We start from the raw sequence: 22,608 nt of genomic DNA, 5'->3' as shown, positions 1-22,608 counted from the left end.
TGTGTGTGTGTGTGTGTGTGTGTCAGTGTGTTATTGTGCCTCTAACAACCTCTTGGACACTGCAGAGGGAGTCTTGTTTTTATCGTCCATAGAGCCAGCTTCTGTCATTGTTAACTCGTGTGTGTGTGTGTGTGTGTGTGTGTACGTGTGTGTGAGCGGGCCTCAGATGCTGCAGGGGGGCAATTTGTAGTGTTGGAAGTGGAGATGCAGGAAATCAGGATCTGACTGCTAGAGACCCAGAGCTCCTAGGACCGTGACACAACAGACAACAGACTCCAGTGGCTGTGGAGGAGACAACTACAATGAGAGGACCTCTCTCTGTCTCTGTCTCTCGTCTTCTCTTTTATCACTCTGTCCGTGTGGCAGAGAAAGAGAAAGAGAAACCACCCCCACCCCCTCCTCTATCTCCATTATAAACACATAACTGCACGGAAGACGCACCCACACACCGTAGGAGACTCATTGGGGGTCTGTTGATGTGAAGAGGCCGTGGGAAAGAGGATTAGATCAATAATGCCATTCTCATTATACTGAGTTCTCTCTCTTAGCGTCTGATAAACAGTCGGGGGGTCAGTTGGTGCTGCCCGGGGCTATCTGGAGGAGGTTGTGTGTGTGCGCGGGTGTGTGTGTGCTTTTGGTTGATAAGGTCAGCTGTCAGTCTAAAAGCAGATCACACATGCTGTATGTAAATACCTAATGAGCTTGTGTCCCACGGAGGACGCCGGTTGTCCCCCGTTTGCGGTGAAGAGACAACAGGTTCATTTCACACACACACACAAACCTCTGTCACACCAACGGAAACATTCCCTGGAAACTGTGTGTGTCCACGATGTTTGTGTGTGCGTGCGTGTTCTCTGTCTGAATGACATTCATCTTAAATAATAGCTAGGGATGTGTTACGGTGTTCACGTTTGTCATCATCTCTTCCAGTGATGAGCTTCCTGTGAGTGTCAGCGAGACTTTCTAACCCCGACGAAAACACAGATCTCCAATGAGGCGTCATACCCGCTGAACAAAAATACTAAGAGAGCACAATTGTGAAATCATCTGCCATTTCCTGGGCCGTTGGAAATATAGACGGACCAGGTGAATCCAGGTGAAAGCTCTGATGCCTTATTGATGTCACTTGTTAAATCCACTTCAATCAATGTTGATGAATGGGAGGAGACGGGTTCAAGAAGGATGATGTTTAAGGATTTTTAAGCCTTGAGACAATTGAGACATGCATTGTGTATGTGCCATTCAGAGGGTGAATGAGCAAGACAAAAGATTGAAGTGCCTTTGAACTGGGTTTGGTATTAGGTGCCAGGCACACCGGTTTGTGTCAAGAACTGCGATGCTGCTGGGTTTTTCACGCTCAAAAGTTTCCTGTGTGTATCAAGAATGGTCCGCCACCCAAAGGACATCCAGCCAACTTGACACAACTGTGGGAAGCATTGGAAATTAACATGGACCAGCATCCCTGTGGAACTCTTTCAGCAACTTGTGGAGAGTTCATGTCCCAACGAATTGATGCTGTTCTGAGGACAACTCGATATTAGAAAGGTGTTCCTGGTGTACTCAGTGTAGAATGCTGTAATGGAATGCAGCTAGAACCCGTCAGTAAAATGGCTTCAGTTATGACAGGTGCCAAGTCCTCCATAGCTCTGGCCTGATGTACTACTACAGAGGGAGGGAGGGGGAAAAGCCATTGCCAAAAAAATGAGCTGGTCTAAATGAAGATGCATGGGGGCATTTTGGATTGAAGGTGATATTTTATTTAGGATCAGACTATTCCATTGGGTAATGCCATAGCCTCTCCAAACAACATGACAGCACTGGGAAATGGATATTGATTATAAAAGGTTGTTGCTTTCCACTCTCTCTTTCTCTCTCTCTTCCCGCCATCTCTCTCTCTCTCTCTCTCTCTCGCTCGTTCTCGCTCTCTTCCCGCTTTCTCCCTCTCGCTTTCTCGGCTCTCCATCTCTTTCGCTCTCTCCCTCTCTCACCTTGCCTTCCCCAGCTCATCTTCCCTCTCATTCTTTTCCCCTCCCTTATCCCTGCTCCGTCTCTTCTCTCTCTCTCCCTCCCTTCTCTCTCTCCACTCTCCCCATTTCCCCCTTTCCCTCCCCTCTCTCTCTCCGTTTTGTCATGCCATCCCATAGCGTGGGATGTGGCGTAAAGCATGATGGATGACCAAAGCTGATTTAAGGGCAGAGCATCCCCAGCGTCAGAGGCACAGGGTCTGAGGACACCTGACCCAATCTCTATCTCCCTGTTCATGCAATCCCACGGATATCGCTATTGATTCCCAACGCTACAGCCTGGCCATGAAAATGGACCTGAGACCAGATAATTCAATCATAAGAGACCAGAGCTTTGAATATTTCCTTTAGAGGCTAAATCTGGAAATGGTCAGCACAGAAATATCAGGAAAGCACATGTTCCTCTAGCGGAAAAGTGTTCATTCATTCCCTTTACCAAACAGTGCTGTGTGTGTGTGTGTGTGTGTGTGTGTTTGCAGAACTACATTTTTATACTGTATGTGTGTTTGACTGAGTGTTTTCTGTACATTATAGGTGGTAGCTATACTTTGGCCTGTGTGTTGCAGCCTGCTGGTGCTACGGTAAAGTCCGTCACATAGATCTAAGGTCTCCAGCTGTTGAACAGATGGAAGGTTGGATTTCCATACAGTATCATCCCACATCATGAGCACTGCAGAATACCAATCAGAACACCAGTCTCTCACACACACACACACACACACACACACACACACACACACACACACACACACACACCATACGTAGAATGTATGCACACATGACTGTAAGTCGCTTTGGACAAAAGCGTCTGCTAAATGGCATATATTATTATATTATGATAACCTTTAACAGGGAGACCTACTTAATGCCCGTGATCATGTCATTTGACAAGACCAATTCATATGAACGTATAGACAGTGATCAATATCATTGATCATGGGCAATTTCATAATTGCTGAGAGGTTAAAGGTTAAATGAGTTGAGGAGCATATTAAGAAGCCATTAACACCCCAGGCTTCGGTTTCCCAAAAACATCTTGAGGCTAAGTTTACCGGGAGCCTTAAGATGCTTTTATGAAACCGAGCCCAGCACGCTCTTATCCTCTCTACCTCTCAGGGATCATTTACTCTGATATTTGTTTTAAGTGCCGGATCAGAACACAATATGCTACCCTTCCAGGTAGAGCTCATCAGGTCAAATCCTCACTCTAGTGGCTCCTCTAACCGGTAACAATTTGTATATCAATTAGTAATAGAAACATCCTCATCTGGTTTGATCCCTCTTGTATGAACCTCCATTTAAACAGGGAGTCCCTTTAAGACCAAGGTCTCTTTCGCGAAGGGGTTCCCTGGCTTTAAACAATCACACACAAGAGAACACAACACACACTTTTCTGCAGAACTTGGCCCCTTTTAAACACTGTCAAGCAAACGGCAAAGTACATGTGATTCACCTTTTGATGTGTGTATGTGTGTTGATGGTTTGGTGTCTGTGTCTCAGTTAGCTCTAACGGATGTCTGTATTTGCCAACCTGACAAACGACTGTGGCCTCGCACGTTCGCTGGTTTAGATGGTCCCGTTTATCCTCTTTATCGTGCTAAACCTCAAAAGAACAAGGCAAAATAGTAACCCATGTTTACTGCATATTGATATGGATTGATTGTGATGATTTAAATGACTGGGTTAATCCGCATGTGGAAAAGGGCATTTAAAATGATTGAGGATAAGACAAATAGGTCTTCCGATTAAGGTTCTTTGACCCACTGACAGTTGTACTAAAACCAAGGGGCATTTAGAAGTTACATTCTTCAACAATCAAATGGGTATTTTTAATTGAAAAGGACATTGAACAGCAGTAAATATATGCTTTTGTCCTTTGGTTACGTACAGAAAAGACATCCTCGACAATAGACACAGAGAAACAGAGAGACAATTGTTCAGTATGATAAAATTGGGAATGTTTGATTAACGCTACAATGTGGAACTTTCTGGGCAGCCCGGCCAAATTCATATAGAAGTGTGAGCTATAGATCTTTCATTCTCGTTGAAAGCAAGTCTAAGAAGCGGTAGATCTGTTCTATGTGCTCCATTTGTATGCTTCCCGCTCTTATGTTTAGTGTTTTGCGTCTTTTACTTTCGGTTTTGTACACCAGTTTCAAACAGCTGGAAATAAAAAATGTTTTACTGTGCCGGTTTAGACGGTACACATTGTACGCTTGTTTCGTCACGTAAAAACAAAGTCAGGCGAACTACTAGAACTTTAGCAACCAGGAAATGGCAGAGTGATTTCTGCACGGTGCACCTTTAAGATCGGAAGGTTAAGGTTAATTGTGGATTATACCATTCAGAGGAGTAGCTTGGAAGATTGTTTCTTTCTTTTTCTCTGTTAACCTGGCTGTCAGTGTCCCACCTGTCCTCAACCACGCCTTATAACGAACGTCCTTAGTCTCATCATCTCCCTGCACTGGCCGCCCGCCTGTCAATGAAAGAGACACAAATAATACTGTTATAAAATCAGCATTTAGCCTGTCAGTGAGTTGCCCCGCCAACTGGATTTACAACCACAGATCTTGGATGAGGGTCAGTGTGGGCAGAAGTGGTTGCTGTAAAAACACAAATTGTTAAATGCAAAAAAAAAAGTTCAGAGAGGAAGAGAGGAAGCTTCACAATGTAGCTTGATAGATGTGCACGTAGCCTCGCTACGCTCTTTGCGAATAAGCAAACACGTTTGCAGAGGTGGTCATTAATTAAGAGAACTGAAATAAGCCTACAGCCCCACCTTGATAACTCACACCTCAATAAGTCACAGATTTGGCTCAACTCAAGGTTGTGGAGACAGGTCCCAAAGGTGGAGGTGTAGCCAGTTTTAACCAGCTAACAGTTGAATTGAACGAGTGCTAATCATAGTCATTATTTCTGTGACCCGCGGAAAACATAGTGCACAAAAGGAAGCTACTGAAAATGCCCCCCAATGCTGCTGTGTGAAGTTAGAACGACAGACCCGTCAGAGGTGAGGGGTTTCCTTTCCATTCATCTCCCTCTCGGTCGGTTCCTCCATTCCAGAGGGATCACGCTGATCCTGTCATCACCTGCCTTTACATTGCTCTGGATATCTGTGGTATGGAAAAAACTAACTATTTCCTGCCACCATCTCCTCTATCTTCTCCAGCAGCTCTGTGACCTGAGTGCCATCACCCCTATCCTTGTGGCTGAGAACATGATACCTGTTACCACATTTCTCGACAAGCCACTGGAGAGCTTTTCCTTCACTCTCAATGTGTTGCTCAATGGATATGTCCCAATGTGAAGAGCGCAATAGTGTGTCTCCAGACTCACTCTCCAAACGTAGCCATGTTCTCGTGCATGTTCTGTTTTTTGATCTTCGGCGAATGCCGTGTCTGCAGGGACCACCAGGAGGATGGCACGGGGTGCCCGGAGAGCCCAGAGACACTCCTTTCAAGATCTCATCTTTGACCTCGTTGCGTGGTAATTGGGCTGGGAGGTATTTCCATCAGCCTGGTGTATCTACCACGGCGACTTGCCTCCCAGCCACCTCACCAGTATGTCTTGTACATGTCTTAGTTTGTCTTCCAGGACCAAACTCTTCTGTGTCTAAGATGGTGTTTGCTGCAAAACTCAGCTGTAGAATTTGGATATGAGACAGATTATCTTGTTGGGGATAGGGGGCAGTATTTTCACTTTAGCTGAATTGCGTGCTCATAGTCAACTGCATCCTACTCTGTCCTAGATTGCTAATATATGCATAGTATTATTACTATTGGATAGAAAATTGAATTATGTCTGTGAGTATAACAGAACTCATAGGGCAGGCAATCTTCCAAACAGGAAGTGAAATTCTGAATATATGTCTAATTTCAAGTCAACGCCTATCCACTTGCAAATAAGATATGGATCTGGTAGCACTTCCTACGCCTTCCACTAGATGTCCTCATTCAGTAGAACGTGGAATGGAGCTTCTGGTGTGAACTTTGACCGAATGGGAGGGGAAATAGTCACTGTCCCGACAGAATGCCATTTTCCTGTGGCGCATTTGTCTGTGGGTGTCACCATCGTTCCATTTGGCTGCAGATGAAAACGTATGCTCCGGTTGGAACGTTATTTGATATATATGAAAATAACATCCTGAAGATTGATTCTCCACTTAGTTTGACCAGTTTATTCGACCTGGAATATATATTTTTGAAGTTTTCGTCCGAGTTGGCCTGGACCAGCGTCAGCTTTTGGGCACGTGAGCTGAAAGCGCTAGCAAATGCAGCTAATTGGACAGTATTAGCTGCATTTAGTATTGGATATTATGGAACAAAACAACGCTTTATTGCGGAACTAGGACTCCTTGCACTGCATTCTGATGAAAGATCATCAAAGGTAAGGGAATATTTAAGATGTAATTTCGTATTTCTGTTGACTCCAACATGGCGGAGAAATATATTTACGTCTGAGCGCCGTCTCAGATTATTGCATGGTAGGCTTTTTTCGTAACGTTTAAAAAAAATCTGACACAGCGGTTGCAGCGGTTGAACCAGTGTATCTTTAATTATATGTAAAACATGTCTCTTTAGTCAAAGTTTATGATGAGTATTTATGTTGTCTGGCATAGCTTTCTATAATTCCTCCGTATATTTTGGAGGCATTTCTGAACATGGCGTCAATGTGGATATAAATAAATATAAATATGCATATTATCGAACAAAACATAAATTTATTGTGTAACATGTCATACGAGTGTCATCTGATGAAGATTTTCAAAGGGTTAGTGATTCATTTTATCTCTAATCCTGCTTTTGTGACTCGATCTTTGGCTAGAAAAAGTGGCTGTGTTTTTCTTTTGATTTGGTGGTGGTCTCACATAAATATATGTTGTGTTTTCACTGTAAAACATTTTAAAAATAGGACATGATGGGTAGATGAACAAGATCTTTATCTTTCATTTTCTTTATTGGACTTGTTAATGTGTGAAAGTTAAATATTTCTAAAGAATATTTTTGAATTCCCTGTTCCCCTAGGGGATCGCCTTGCCATAACAGGATTTATGTGCACCACCACCTAGATAGAGTAAAAGGGTTCCTATCAGTTAATCGTTAGATACTGTCACGCCTGCTCCCGCTCTTCCACCCTGGCGCTTCTGGGCCCCAGGCTGCCCTGCATCACGCACTCCTTCCATCCATTACGCACACCTGCCTTCCCTCGTCACGCGCATCAGCGATATTGGACTCACCTGGACTCACTCATCATCCGTTTATTACCTCCCCTATATTTGTCAGTTCCCCTGCTCTGTTCCCTGGGGATGCATTCATTGTTTTTTATCTTTGTTACCCTTGTGCTGACGCTGTTCCTGTCTCGTTCCATATTAAATGTTTGACACCCCGTACCTGCATCGTCTCTTCAGCATCATTCCATGTGACAGATACACATAGACATATCCATAGTACTTCACATTAAAGGGACAATGCAATCAAAACCGTGATGTTCCAGTTATTGTTTGTGATATTTCCACACTATGAGGTCAAAATAACATTCTGAAATTGTAATAATTATGATCAAGAGCTTTTGGAGAAGAAAAAGCACGTGGGATTTCAGCCTGCTCTGGTGGGAAGGTGTTTTTGTCCCACAACATGACATCCAGGGGTTGGAATGGTTCAGGAAACAGAACCGAAACCAGTTTTGATAATTTAATCTTTAAGAAACAGAAACGGGAACCAGCCATTTTTTTTCTAGTCCAACAATAAAACACAACGAAGAGCCTATGCAAAGCCCGGACTCTGTCACTCAGAAGCTTCTTCCAGTGTCTGCCTGCAAGCTGCAAATATTTTCCAGTGTGTGCATGTTTAGGCTACCTGCCCCTCTGCCCTCTGAATCATAGGCTACTGCACTGACGTTACAAGCGTGATTCAGAAGTTAGGGAAGGAGATGTTTAATTAGCTAGAGAAGAATGGATACATTTGTGCAATGCTAGTTAACCTTTTACTGCAGTGGGCTAAACCACGGGCACACAACATTTCTTTGTAGTCTTAAATTTACAAAAGTACACAACTTACACACAAATTTCAGGTCTGCTGGGCGCAAACTTGAATGTAGTGAAAATGTTGTTCAACTTGCGGGTGTTTACTGTAAAAACATTGTTCAACTTCTGGCAGGAGTTTACTGTAAAAATGTTGTTCAACTTCTGGCAGGAGTTTACTGTAAAAACGTTGTTCAACTTCTGGCAGGAGTTTACTGTAAAAATGTTGTTCAACTTCTGGCAGGAGTTTACTGTAAAAATGTTGTTCATCTTCTGGCAGGAGTTTACTGTAAAAACGTTGTTCAACTTCTGGCAGGAGTTTACTGTAAAAATGTTGTTCAACTTCTGGCAGGAGTTTACTGTAAAAATGTTGTTCAACTTCTGGCAGGAGTTTACTGTAAAAACGTTGTTCAACTTCTGGCAGGAGTTTACTGTAAAAACGTTGTTCAACTTCTGGCAGGAGTTTACTGTAAAAACGTTGTTCAACTTCTGGCAGGAGTTTACTGTAAAAACGTTGTTCAACTTCTGGCAGGAGTTTACTGTAAAAACGTTGTTCAACTTCTGGCAGGAGTTTACTGTAAAAACGTTGTTCAACTTCTGGCAGGAGTTTACTGTAAAAACGTTGTTCAACTTCTGGCAGGAGTTTACTGTAAAAACATTGTTCAACTTCTGGCAGGAGTTTACTGCCAGCACTAAAAACTTTTAGTTAGTTTTGTTCAACTTCTGGCAGGAGTTTACTGGAAAAGTTGTTTTATCGCTCATTAAGTAACATTTTAACGTTGTTCAACTTCTGGCAATGTAGGAGTTTACTGGAAAAAAACGTTGTTCAACTTCTGGTGATGTTTGGCAAGTTTACTGTCCCATAAAACAGAGTTGATTTCAACTCTCTGGCAGGAGTTTACTGTAAAAACGTTGTTCAACTTCTGGCAGGAGTTTACTGCCAGCACTGAGGCTGTAATCCTTTTAAGTTAGTTTTACCAGTGGTCAAGCAGGCTACTGTGGCTATTTGATCACAAAGTAGGGCAACCAGAGTGGCCTACCATCAAAAACAATGGAGGAAATACATCCCATAACATTTTAACATGGAAAAAGTTGTTCTATCGTTCAGCCTGCAGTAGCAGCCAATGTGTGGTGTTCAATGTAGGCCTACATTCCATGAGACTTTTGGAAAAAACATGCAGGGCTTGACATTAAGCAGGTGACTGAAAATGATGTTGTGATGTTTGATGCAAGAAACCACTTTACAAAAGAAAATAGTATTATTCCCATACCATTATTACAGAGAATTAGGCAGATTATGCTACCCTCTGCCTATTGGCTACTTAGCTTATTCAAGGATGTCTCAAAATACAACACTGCCCCTTCAAGACAAAAGCTATTTACCCGGCTCACTTTTCAAAGATGTCTAGAAATGCACACGTGTTATTCTGTTGTAGGAAGCAATCACCCCCCCATTGCTGACTACAAAGTATCTATGACTGGGCTAATAACTCACTAACTGGCAAAGGGTATGAATAAATCTACATATGTGCACACATGGCTACATGTAGCTCTCGCTTTGATCTCACAACAAGTGCATCTACTCACTACCGCTCCTGCTGTAAACACAGTCCAGTTCAAAGTTAATGGTACAGATCCATATATGGCAATGGTATATTTTTTATTAAAGGGAAAGGGGTATACCTAGTCAGTTGTACACCTGAATTCATTCAACTGAATTGTGTCTTCCGCATTTAACCCAACCCCTCTGAATCAGAGAGGTCCTGGGGATTTCCTTAATCGACATCATCGCCCCCCCCCAGGGAACATTGGGTTAACTGCCTTACTCAGGGGCAGAATGACCGATTCTTACCTTGTCAGCATAGGAATTCGATCCAGCAACCTTTCAGTTACTGGCCCAACGTTCCTACCTGTTACACTACCTGCGGGACTAGGGGCATTCAAAGTGCATATAGGCCTACTGCAGCTCTGATTGGTTATGGCGGTCGGCGTGGTGCCTGTAAATGCAATAGAATCCTACTCCGATGTGGTCCTGCCTACAACAAAATCTCCTGCCTAGATTTTCTTGTTTTGGTATGATGCATTGAAAGTGGATAATATTGAATTGATTCGATCATAATTCCCACAGTAAAGGCAAACATAGATAGTGTTAACTAACAGGGAAACCTCTAGAAAGTCGAATCTCGTGCTTCTTGTGCACGGGCTGATATTTCTTCTGCCTGGCAGCCCTGGGGAGCTGCAAGCTAGCGCATGTGCACAGCTTAGTGGGAACATCGGTTATGGGCTAAGATATCTGTACCATGTCAGATATAGAGTTGAAATGCTCAGAGGACGTTCAGAGTTCCTCCATTTAGAAGCAGCTCTTCCTAGGTACAATTCTGTGGACCTAATTCAGATGATGCATGTCATAACAAGATGCCCAGCGCTTCAAGCCTCCTCCCCACCCGCAGAATGTCAGTTGCATCTTGCGCCATAAGCTACACTTGTTTGTGCATCACACATGTAAACAACTAGCTTGCCTGCTCTGTCTACACTGATTGGCGAAGTTATAGAATGAGCTAAATGTTTTTTTTTTAAATGGTTGATTTAAAAGGTTAAAAAAAGGAACAGAGGGGGAACTATATAAACTGTTACTTTTTTGGGGGTTGGAACCGGTTCAGAACTATATTTAGCTGGTCGGGAAGGAAGAAACGGACAGAAAAAAAAGAGTGGTTCTGTTCAGAACGAAACAATTGGAAGATGACATCACAATCTGATTGGATTATTCTGACCCAATGACCTGTCATCTTTAATCTGCTTACTTATCCTTTTCGTTTTAAAAGGGGCAATGGGGTAGGCTCTAGTGTCTAGACGATCCTAGCCGCCATTCAGGGCTGTGTATATCAATATATTTGTATCAATACTCCCACACGATCAACTGAGCATGTCAATGGCAAAAGGAGGATCAGGGAAATCAATTATAATGAACTCTCACTGTTTTCTTAGACATACAGTGACGATTTTGAAATACAATTTTAAAGACTATTGGGGCTTTAAGTACTATGGTTCTTACATAATTTTATGGAGTGGCTGCGTTTCTGAGGCCGGTAAACATTTTGCACGTGTTAGCATGTGCTATACATAAATCTTACACAACATTCAACATTCCAAAAGGTTCAACAGTGGATTTTCCCTTCAACGTTAAGCCTAGTAATGACTGACTGGTCGATCACACCTTGATAATACACACGTTTGTTGATACCTCGAAAGAGACATTTAGTCTATACAAAGTGGCTAATGTTTAAGGGACAAGCCTTTGAGGAGTGCTTTCAGTGTTTTCGTTTGCTCCTGTGCTCTCAAGGACCTCTCTCGAGCTCTTCCTTCCATCAGATGTTTCTTCATCTCCTCTTCCTGTAATTGTGAGCTCTCAATTTGAAAATGGCGGACGCTGTTTCCAGCCACCATCTCCTCTATCTTCTCCAGCAGCTCTGTGACCTGAGTGCCATCACCCCTATCCTTGTGGCTGAGAACATGATACCTGTTACCACATTTCTCAACAAGCCACCGGAGGACCTCCCCTTCACTCTCGATGAATTCATTGATGTTTGTGTCTCCCAGACATTCTCCCTAGGTAAACAGAGCAATGGCGTTCCTCCACATTGTAGGAATGTGTGAACGATCAGTCCACCTCAACCAAGGATGAAAGCATGGGGTCCAGGGGAACATAGAGACACTGTGCTGCAGTCCACATTTTACAAGCTCACTGGTATCACGCAAACACAACTCTCTCCACCAGCCAGGACTGTCAACCAGAGTGATCCTCCTCCCACTGAAGTTCCCCTCTTTAATCTCACATGGGGCAGTGCTTCTGGTAGCATCGAAGGCCTCTCTGCCTTAGAATGAAGGCCTCTCTGCCTTAGAATGAAGGCCTCTCTGCCTTAGAATGAAGGCCTCTCTGCCTTAGAATGAAGGCCTCTCTGCCTTAGAATGAAGGCCTCTCTGGCTTAGAATGATCTTTCCAACTGAACTCTTACCAGACCGGTTTGAAGCCAGCAACATAGCCCTCAGCTCTGAAAGAGAGAGAGAAAAAAAACGTGGCACTCGCAAACTAAAGAAATAATGTAATGTAAACAAATCCCTTTTGGCTCATGGATGCTAATACAGTCAGTCTCTTGAGGCCATCCTTCCAGATCTCTGACTTGACTATTGGACGGGCTTTCTGTGTGGCCTTATTAACACTTTCACTGCCTCTGAGTAAATGATGTTAAGAAAAATCGGTATTTCCTTGTTGTCCTATTTGTTTTTCCTTGATTGGCCGATGTAGGTGCGCCCCCAGTCCAGAGCCCGTCCGGTCAGAACCGAGATGACGGTGGCAACCATGGCTCCAGGAGGGACAGGGGTATTCCACAGACCAGCTCCGATGGAATGGAGGTAGGTTGCGGTGTGGGAGCTGGTACCGGAATCGGTGCTGGAGACAGGAGGGACTGCACGCTCCCCTCCAAGCGCAGAATAGTTAGCAGCACACTGTACCTGGTGATACCGAGTCTGGAGAGACAGTCCTCGTGGTGTTGTACTGTCCCTACAATGGTCGCCAGCTCGGTCTTTCCTGCTGTCTCCATTTTGCGGGTCAGTTACTGTCATGGCCTGACCATAGAGAGCCCTCGGGGTTCTCTATGGTGTTTTAGGTCAGGGCGTGACTAGGGGGTGTTCTAGTATTGTTATTTCTATGTCGGTGTATTTTGTATGGTTCCCAATTAGAGGCAGCTGATTATCATTGTCTCTAATTGGGGATCATACTTAAGTTGTCCATTGTTCCCACCTGCGTTGTGGGATATTGTTTTTGTCAGTCTTTTGAGCACTACGGCTTTCATGTTCGTTATTATGTTTGTTGTTTTATGTAGTTTCACGGTGTAATAAAGTATGTGGAACTCAACTCACGCTGCGCCTTGGTCCGTTCCTATCGACGGTCGTGACAGTCACGCTGGTATAAAGGATTTGGAGAGAGGCGGCAGGAATACACAATATGGGGTTTTTAATACACCCAAAACAAACACGCATACAAAAACACTGGGCTGTACCCAAACAAAAGAGCGAGGGTAAATCTCGCTGAACGACACAGGACGATACCCGTAATACACACACTATATATATATACAGTATATAGCACGCAGCCTAACAGCTGCACCAACGCATAGGTGCTCACACCACCAACGGACATGGGAACAATAATCGACAAAGACAGAGGGAACAGATGGCACATATATAACATACTCATCAAGGGAAATGGGAAGCAGGTGTTTGTAATCAGACAAGACAGTCCGGGGTTGATGATAATGAATCCCGTTCAGTGAAGCCTAGACAGCCGGTGACGTAGACCTGGTGAACAGAATGAGCAGCAGTACCGGGGGATCCGTGCCATCTTTTCTTACCTGGTCGGACAATGTTTAAGTAGCCAATGCATTGTTTAATTGTTGTATGTTGCACAAGCTAGCTTGTTGCAAGTCAGACAAATATGCAGAAACATGAGCATGGAGTTTCACACATAAAAAAAAAAACATGGAGTTTCACCCATTAAAAACATTTGATTGGTTTGACAAGTGGCAACACGTCACCAGTTTCCACCTGGACTCCACTGTACTTGACCGCTCTTATCGTCCTTCACCACACCGTATTCCACCTCTAGGATCTTCCTGCTGACATCTTCCCCGGGCTTTCCAAACAATGTGACCAAAGTCTGTGCATCTGAAAACTAGTAGCTACATCGTTTGTGTAATGTATAATGCTAGCAAATTTACTAAACCAATGTTTATAAACATAATCCTTTAAAGGGCACATAGCAGCTATTTGTCAATGCCAGAAATGTATATAATAGTAATTTAGAGCACCCAACAATACATTCACAAAATGCAAACTCTTAAATATATTTTCTATAATACTGTTATATTGTTCTAAACGTTGGGTTTGAGGGTGGATTGTGGATTTTGCTCAGTGGGAAAGTATATTTCTGGAGCTAGTCAGATGAGTCGCTGGCTGTCTGCACCTTGGCTCTCTGTGTGTGTGGATGGCTCATTGGATGGTGTCTGTGGCACCGGGGGAAGTTTGCTATAGAGCCTGCCTTCAGGCTAAATTGAAGTGTGACGCTTTGCTCATGGATCTGATCACGTCTCTGGGGTAACTTTGTAGAAGTCCTGGAGACAGGCTTTCTTTGGATGGGTGGAATGTGGATTTTGTTCGATGGGAAAGATTTTTTTTTTTAAATCTTAGGATCAACGTTGTCACAGTTGCTTCTTGTTGAAGAGACATCAGCTGACACTAGTTTGCTATAGCTAGCTAGCTCAATTTCTGAATTAATCTGTGGCTGTTTCTTTCAAGCTGGCAAAATTAGTGAGCGAGATATTGTTTCTGTACTGCCATATATTGATAACACAGCCAAGTTTGTCACCGGTATGGGATAGTATATACTAAAGCTTGCCAGCTAGACAGTGATAGAGTAAGCTAAAACCGTGACGAAAGGGAGGAGAGAATTACCTCCGTTTCACCTGCTGCTGGCTTGATAATGTTCACTCAAATACGTTTTTCAAGTAATTGATGAAATGAGATTATATTCTACAAAGATCATAATTTTGTCAATATGTTGTGAATATTACAGAAAAATCCTCACAGCCTTTTTCCACATTAAAACTTGAAGGACACCTTTGTGTATACCAGCTTACCATGCAAAGTAGGCTATAGGGTCATCAGGTGAGTCATCAAAATGACCATCTTGCATTTGGGCCTTTCCGGCAGTCTTTGTGGTTTTTATATGTGGGAAGCAGAAATTGTACAATTGAAAACTAACAAAGAATATACAGCACCAACTGCATAAATATCTGATAGGGTCATTTATCTGCCATCTGGACTTTAAATATATTTTTAGGATGCTAAAAGAAGATCTGCTAACCTTAAATGAAGAAAAGTGGGTATTGCCCTAATGCATGATACAATTCAAATCTCCATAAACACTTGGATTCCTGCACTTGGATTGACATTACTCAATTTCCCACACGATCATCTCTTTCCCATAAATCTGACGTGGAAGATATGTCTCATCTGACAGCATCATTCTTTTAGAACACCTACTCATTCAAGGGTTTTTCCTTATTTTGACTATTTTCTACATTGTAGAATAGTAGTGAAGACATCAAAACTCTGAAATAACCCATATCAAATCATGTAGTATCCAAAACAAATGTTAAACAAATGAAAAAATATTGTTTATTTGAGATTCATCAAATAGCCACCCTTTGCCTTGGTGACAGATTTGCCCACTCTTGGCATTCTCTCAACCAGCTTCACCTGAAATGCTTTTCCAACAGTCCTGAAGGAGTTCCCACATATGCTGAGCACTTGTTGGTTGCTTTTCCTTCACTCTGCGGTCCGACTCATCCCAAACCATCTCAATTTGGTTGAGGTTGGGGGATTGTGGAGGCCAGGTCATCTGATGCAGCACTCCATCACTCTCCTTCTTGTTAAAATAGCCCTTACCCAGCCTGTTGGGTCATTGTCCTGTTGAAAATAAATGATAGTCCCACTAAGCCGAAACCAGATGGGATGGCGTATCGCTGCAGAAGGCTGTGGTAGCCATGCTGGTTAAGTGTGCCTTGAATTCTAAATAAATCACAGACAGTGTCACCAGTGAAGCACCCCCCCACCATAACACCTCCTCCTTCATGCTTTACGTTGGGAAATACACATGCAGAGATCATCCGTTCACCCACACAACATCTCACAAAGACACGGCGGTTGGAACCAAAAATCTCACATTTGACCAAATGACAAATTTCCACCGGGCTAATGTCCATTGCTTGTGTTTCTTGGCCCAAGCAAGTATCTTCTTCTTATTAGTATCCTTTAGTAGTGGTTTCTTTACAGCATTTCAACCATGAAGGCCTGATTCACACAGTCTCATTTGAACAGTTGATGTTCAGATGTGTCTGTTACTTGAAGATATGTCTATGTCCTGGGAAACGTTCTTGTTACTTACAACCTCGTGCTATTCGCATAAGCCTGCGTTAGCTCAACCATCCTGTAGGGGACCCACCAATCCTGAAGAAGTTCAAATGTTTGCTGAATGTTCCAAGAAGACTTTTAATAACACTGCTATATTATTTTGGGTACACTTTTTTGAACTCCAAGCAGATAGGACATAAATTAATTTCCTCAGGCATTAATGATGCAAACACATACACATTTTATTGTGACATTCAAACCTATAACCCTCTATCCATGCACTGTGCCACCAGTATGGAGCATGTCATATTTTTTTATGCATACAAAGCTGTTCATTTTAGTCTATTCAAACAGACTTAATTTCAAATGAAACACACTGAACAGGATAGAGAGAGTTTTTGTTGATGGTGAGAACGGAATCTATATGTTTTTAAATAACATTTTTGCCGAAGTTTTTCTGACACCGCCCATATTCAATGGGTGTTGTACACTTTAGCTTAAGACATGTAGCTAGCTAGCTAGCTAGCTCAGTAAACAATAAACCTAGCTAGGTAAACAACGTGTAAGATCGCACAAGTCATGTAACGTTAGCTAATGAGCCAGCCAGCTAATGTTAGCTAGTTAAACAACAATGAACATAGTGCCAAATCATGTCGTTACTACTCTGCATGAATCTGCTGAGAGCTAACCAACCAGGTTCAATGTTTTCTAGCTAACAGTAGGCTCTAACTAGGCACTGAGTTTGAAGGTAGGCCTTGAAATACATCCACAGGTACACCTACAATTGACTCAAACTATGTCAATTAGCCTGTCAGTAGTTTCTAAAGCCATGACATCATTTTCTGGAATTTTCCAAGCTGTTTAAAGGCACAGTCAACTTAGTGTATGTAAACTTCTGACCCACTGGAATTGTGATACAGTGAATTATAAATTAAATAATCTGTCTGGAAACAATTGGTGGAAAAACCTCTTGTGTCATGCACAAAGTAGATGTCCTAACCGACTTGCCAAAACTATAGTTTGTTAACTAACAAGAAATTTGTGGAGTGGTTGAAAAATGAGTTTTAATGACTCCAACCTAAGTGTATGTAAACTTCCGACATCCACTGTAAATGCAACATTCAACAATTTGTTGAAGACCTTCCCAATATTATTATGACGTTTTTCTCAATGTTTTCTACACTCAGTGTAAGTAAATACTGCTGCATTTTAGCATGGTAAAATAAGAGTAATCTAAAGACTCCCTCTCTCTGACTCCCTCTCTCTGACTCCCTCTCTCTGACTCTCTCTCTGACTCTCTCTCTGACTCTCTCTCTGACTCCCTCTCTCTGACTCCCTCTCTGACTCCCTCTCTCTGACTCCCTCTCTGACTCCCTCTCTCTGACTCCCTCTCTCTGACTCCCTCTCTCTGACTCCCTCTCTGACTCCCTCTCTCGGACTCCCTCTCTCTGACTCCCTCTCTGACTCCCTCTCTGTGTGTCCCTCTCTGACTCTCTCTCTCTGACTCTCTCTCTCTGACTCCCTCTGACTCCCCCTCTCTGACTCTCTCTGACTCCCTCTGACTCTCTCTCTGACTCCCTCTCTGACTCTCTCTCTGACTCCCTCTCTGACTCCCTCTCTGACTCCCTCTCTGACTCCCTCTCTATGTGTCCCTCTCTGACTCCCTCTCTGTGTCCCTCTCTGACTCCCTCTCTGTGTGTCCCTCTCTGACTCCCTCTCTGACTCCCTCTCTGACTCCCTCTCTGTGTGTCCCTCTCTGACTCCCTCTCTGTGTCCCTCTCTGACTCCCTCTCTGTGTGTCCCCTCTGTGTATCCCTCTCGGACTCCCTCTCTGACTCCCTCTCTGTGTGTCCCTCTCTGACTCCCTCTCTGACTCTCTCTCTCTCTGACTCCCTCTCTGTGTGTCCCTCTCTGACTCCCTCTCTGTGTGTCCCTCTCTAACTCCCTCTCTCTGACTCCCTCTCTGTGTGTCCCTCTCTGACTCCCTCTCTGTGTGTCCCTCTCTGACTCCCTCTCTGACTCCCTCTCTCTGACTCCCTCTCTCTGACTCCCTCTCTGACTCCCTCTCTCTGACTCCCTCTCTCTGACTCCCTCTCTGACTCCCTCTCTGACTCCCTCTCTGTGTGTCCCTCTCAGACTCTCTCTCTCTCTGACTCTCTCTCTCTGACTCCCTCTGACTCCCCCTCTCTGACTCTCTCTGACTCCCTCTGACTCTCTCTCTGACTCCCTCTCTGACTCCCTCTCTGACTCTCTCTCTGACTCTCTCTCTGACTCCCTCTCTGACTCCCTCTCTGTGTGTCCCTCTCTGACTCTCTCTCTCTGACTCTCTCTCTCTCTGACTCCCTCTGACTCCCCCTCTCTGACTCTCTCTGACTCCCTCTGACTCTCTCTCTGACTCCCTCTCTGACTCCCTCTCTGACTCCCTCTCTGACTCCTCTCTGACTCCCTCTCTATGTGTCCCTCTCTGACTCCCTCTCTGTGTGTCCCTCTCTGACTTCCTCTCTCTGACTCCCTCTCTGTGTGTCCCTCTCTGACTCCCTCTCTGACTCCCTCTCTGACTCCCTCTCTGTGTGTCCCTCTCTGACTCCCTCTCTGTGTCCCTCTCTGACTCCCTCTCTGTGTGTCCCCTCTGTGTGTCCCTCTCGGACTCCCTCTCTGACTCCCTCTCTGTGTGTCCCTCTCTGACTCCCTCTCTGACTCTCTCTCTCTCTGACTCCCTCTCTGTGCGTCCCTCTCTGACTCCCTCTCTGTGTGTCCCTCTCTGACTCCCTCTCTGACTCCCTCTCTCTGACTCCCTCTCTCTGACTCCCTCTCTGTGTGTCTCTCTCTGACTCTCTCTCTGACTCCCTCTCTGACTCCCTCTCTGACTCCCTGTCTGACTCCCTCTCTATGTGTCCCTCTCTGACTCCCTCTCTGTGTGTCCCTCTCTGACTCCCTCTCTCTGACTCCCTCTCTGTGTGTCCCTCTCTGACTCCCTCTCTGACTCCCTCTCTGACTCTCTCTGTGTGTCCCTCTCTGACTCCCTCTCTGTGTCCCTCTCTGACTCCCTCTCTGTGTGTCCCTCTCTGTGTGTCCCTCTCGGACTCCCTCTCTGACTCCCTCTCTGTGTGTCCCTCTCTGACTCCCTCTCTGACTCTCTCTCTCTCTGACTCCCTCTCTGTGTGTCCCTCTCTGACTCCCTCTCTGTGTGTCCCTCTCTAACTCCCTCTCTCTGACTCCCTCTCTGTGTGTCCCTCTCTGACTCCCTCTCTGTGTGTCCCTCTCTGACTCCCTCTCTGACTCCCTCTCTCTGACTCCCTCTCTGTGTGTCCCTCTCTGACTCCCTCTCTCTGACTCCCTCTCTCTGACTCCCTCTCTCTGACTCCCTCTCTGACTCCCTCTCTCTGACTCCCTCTCTCTGACTCCCTCTCTGACTCCCTCTCTGACTCCCTCTCTGTGTGTCCCTCTCTGACTCTCTCTCTCTGACTCTCTCTCTGACTCCCTCTGACTCCCCCTCTCTGACTCTCTCTGACTCCCTCTGACTCTCTCTCTGACTCCCTCTCTGACTCCCTCTCTGACTCCCTCTCTGACTCCCTCTCTATGTGTCCCTCTCTGACTCCCTCTCTGTGTGTCCCTCTCTGACTCCCTCTCTCTGACTCCCTCTCTGTGTGTCCCTCTCTGACTCCCTCTCTGACTCCCTCTCTGACTCCCTCTCTGTGTGTCCCTCTCTGACTCCCTCTCTGTGTCCCTCTCTGACTCCCTCTCTGTGTGTCCCTCTCTGTGTGTCCCTCTCGGACTCCCTCTCTGACTCCCTCTCTGTGTGTCCCTCTCTGACTCCCTCTCTGACTCTCTCTCTCTCTGACTCCCTCTCTGTGTGTCCCTCTCTGACTCCCTCTCTGTGTGTCCCTCTCTGACTCCCTCTCTGACTCCCTCTCTCTGACTCCCTCTCTCTGACTCCCTCTCTGTGCGTCCCTCTCTGACTCTCTCGCTGACTCCCTCTCTGACTCCCTCTCTGACTCCCTCTCTATGTGTCCCTCTCTGACTCCCTCTCTGTGTGTCCCTCTCTGACTCCCTCTCTCTGACTCCCTCTCTGTGTGTCCCTCTCTGACTCCCTCTCTGACTCCCTCTCTGACTCCCTCTCTGTGTGTCCCTCTCTGACTCCCTCTCGGTGTCCCTCTTGGACTCCCTCTCTGACTCCCTCTCTGTGTGTCCCTCTCTGACTCCCTCTCTGACTCTCTCTCTCTCTCTCTGACTCCCTCTCTGTGTGTCCCTCTCTGACTCCCTCTCTGTGTGTCCCTCTCTAACTCCCTCTCTCTGACTCCCTCTCTGTGTGTCCCTCTCTGACTCCCTCTCTGTGTGTCCCTCTCTGACTCCCTCTCTGACTCCCTCTCTCTGACTCCCTCTCTGTGTGTCCCTCTCTGACTCCCTCTCTCTGACTCCTCTCTCTGACTCCCTCTCTCTGACTCCCTCTCTGACTCCTCTCTCTGACTCCCTCTCTCTGACTCCCTCTCTGACTCCCTCTCTGACTCCCTCTCTGTGTGTCCCTCTCTGACTCTCTCTCTCTGACTCTCTCTCTCTGACTCCCTCTGACTCCCCCTCTCTGACTCTCTCTGACTCCCTCTGACTCTCTCTCTGACTCCCTCTCTGACTCCCTCTCTGACTCTCTCTCTGACTCCCTCTCTGACTCCCTCTCTGTGTGTCCCTCTCTGACTCTCTCTCTCTGACTCTCTCTCTCTGACTCCCTCTGACTCCCCCTCTCTGACTCTCTCTGACTCCCTCTGACTCTCTCTCTGACTCCCTCTCTGACTCCCTCTCTGACTCCCTCTCTATGTGTCCCTCTCTGACTCCCTCTCTGTGTGTCCCTCTCTGACTCCCTCTCTCTGACTCCCTCTCTGTGTGTCCCTCTCTGACTCCCTCTGACTCTCTCTCTGACTCCCTCTCTGACTCCCTCTCTGACTCCCTCTCTGACTCCCTCTCTGACTCCCTCTCTATGTGTCCCTCTCTGACTCCCTCTCTGTGTGTCCCTCTCTGACTCCCTCTCTCTGACTCCCTCTCTGTGTGTCCCTCTCTGACTCCCTCTCTGACTCCCTCTCTGTGTGTCCCTCTCTGACTCCCTCTCTGTGTCCCTCTCTGACTCCCTCTCTGTGTGTCCCTCTCTGTGTGTCCCTCTCGGACTCCCTCTCTGACTCCCTCTCTGTGTGTCCCTCTCTGACTCCCTCTCTGACTCTCTCTCTCTCTGACTCCCTCTCTGTGTGTCCCTCTCTGACTCCCTCTCTGTGTGTCCCTCTCTGACTCCCTCTCTGACTCCCCTCTCTGACTCCTCTCTCTGACTCCCTCTCTGTGTGTCCCTCTCTGACTCTCTCTCTGACTCCCTCTCTGACTCCTCTCTGACTCCCTGTCTGACTCCCTCTCTATGTGTCCCTCTCTGACTCCCTCTCTGTGTGTCCCTCTCTGACTCCCTCTCTCTGACTCCCTCTCTGTGTGTCCCTCTCTGACTCCCTCTCTGACTCCCTCTCTGACTCCCTCTCTGTGTGTCCCTCTCTGACTCCCTCTCTGTCTCCCTCTCTGACTCCCTCTCTGTGTGTCCCTCTCTGTCTGTCCCTCTTGGACTCCCTCTCTGACTCCCTCTCTGTGTGTCCCTCTCTGACTCCCTCTCTGACTCTCTCTCTCTCTCTCTGACTCCCTCTCTGTGTGTCCCTCTCTGACTCCCTCTCTGTGTGTCCCTCTCTAACTCCCTCTCTCTGACTCCCTCTCTGTGTGTCCCTCTCTGACTCCCTCTCTGTGTGTCCCTCTCTGACTCCCTCTCTGACTCCCTCTCTCTGACTCCCTCTCTGTGTGTCCCTCTCTGACTCCCTCTCTCTGACTCCCTCTCTCTGACTCCCCTCTCTGACTCCCTCTCTGACTCCCTCTCTCTGACTCCCTCTCTCTGACTCCCTCTCTGACTCCCTCTCTGACTCCCTCTCTGTGTGTCCCTCTCTGACTCTCTCTCTCTGACTCTCTCTCTCTGACTCCCTCTGACTCCCCTCTCTGACTCTCTCTGACTCCCTCTGACTCTCTCTCTGACTCCCTCTCTGACTCCCTCTCTGACTCTCTCTCTGACTCCCTCTCTGACTCCCTCTCTGTGTGTCCCTCTCTGACTCTCTCTCTCTGACTCTCTCTCTCTGACTCCCTCTGACTCCCCCTCTCTGACTCTCTCTGACTCCCTCTGACTCTCTCTCTGACTCCCTCTCTGACTCCCTCTCTGACTCCCTCTCTATGTGTCCCTCTCTGACTCCCTCTCTGTGTGTCCCTCTCTGACTCCCTCTCTCTGACTCCATCTCTGTGTGTCCCTCTCTGACTCCCTCTCTGACTCCCTCTCTGACTCCATCTCTGTGTGTCCCTCTCTGACTCCCTCTCTGACTCCCTCTCTCTGACTCCCTCTCTGTGTGTCCCTCTCTGACTCCCTCTCTGACTCCCTCTCTCTGACTCCCTCTCTGTGTGTCCCTCTCTGACCCGTGTCTGTTCTCCTAACTAAGTGCCATCTAGATGGCCAACTATAGGTTAGTGTATGACAGAGAGGAATAAAACAACGTCATGAGGCAGTATAGCTGGTTCGCCCACGTACCGTAATGTTCAGGA

The 22,608-nt window shown here is 46.0% G+C and overlaps 1 protein-coding gene across 2 annotated transcripts in view; it reads left to right on the top strand.

Moving 5' to 3' along the window:
• The window catches only part of LOC127907673 (uncharacterized), a 308,290-nt gene that overhangs the window by 66,304 nt on the left and 219,378 nt on the right, over positions 1 to 22,608 (top strand). The gene's annotated exons all lie outside the window — the stretch shown is intronic.

Source organism: Oncorhynchus keta, chromosome 15 (assembly GCF_023373465.1).
Source record: "Oncorhynchus keta strain PuntledgeMale-10-30-2019 chromosome 15, Oket_V2, whole genome shotgun sequence".
Lineage (NCBI taxonomy): Eukaryota > Metazoa > Chordata > Actinopteri > Salmoniformes > Salmonidae > Oncorhynchus > Oncorhynchus keta.
Note: the sequence above shows the minus strand (reverse complement) of the source record. Positions and strands in the feature narration are given on the sequence as shown.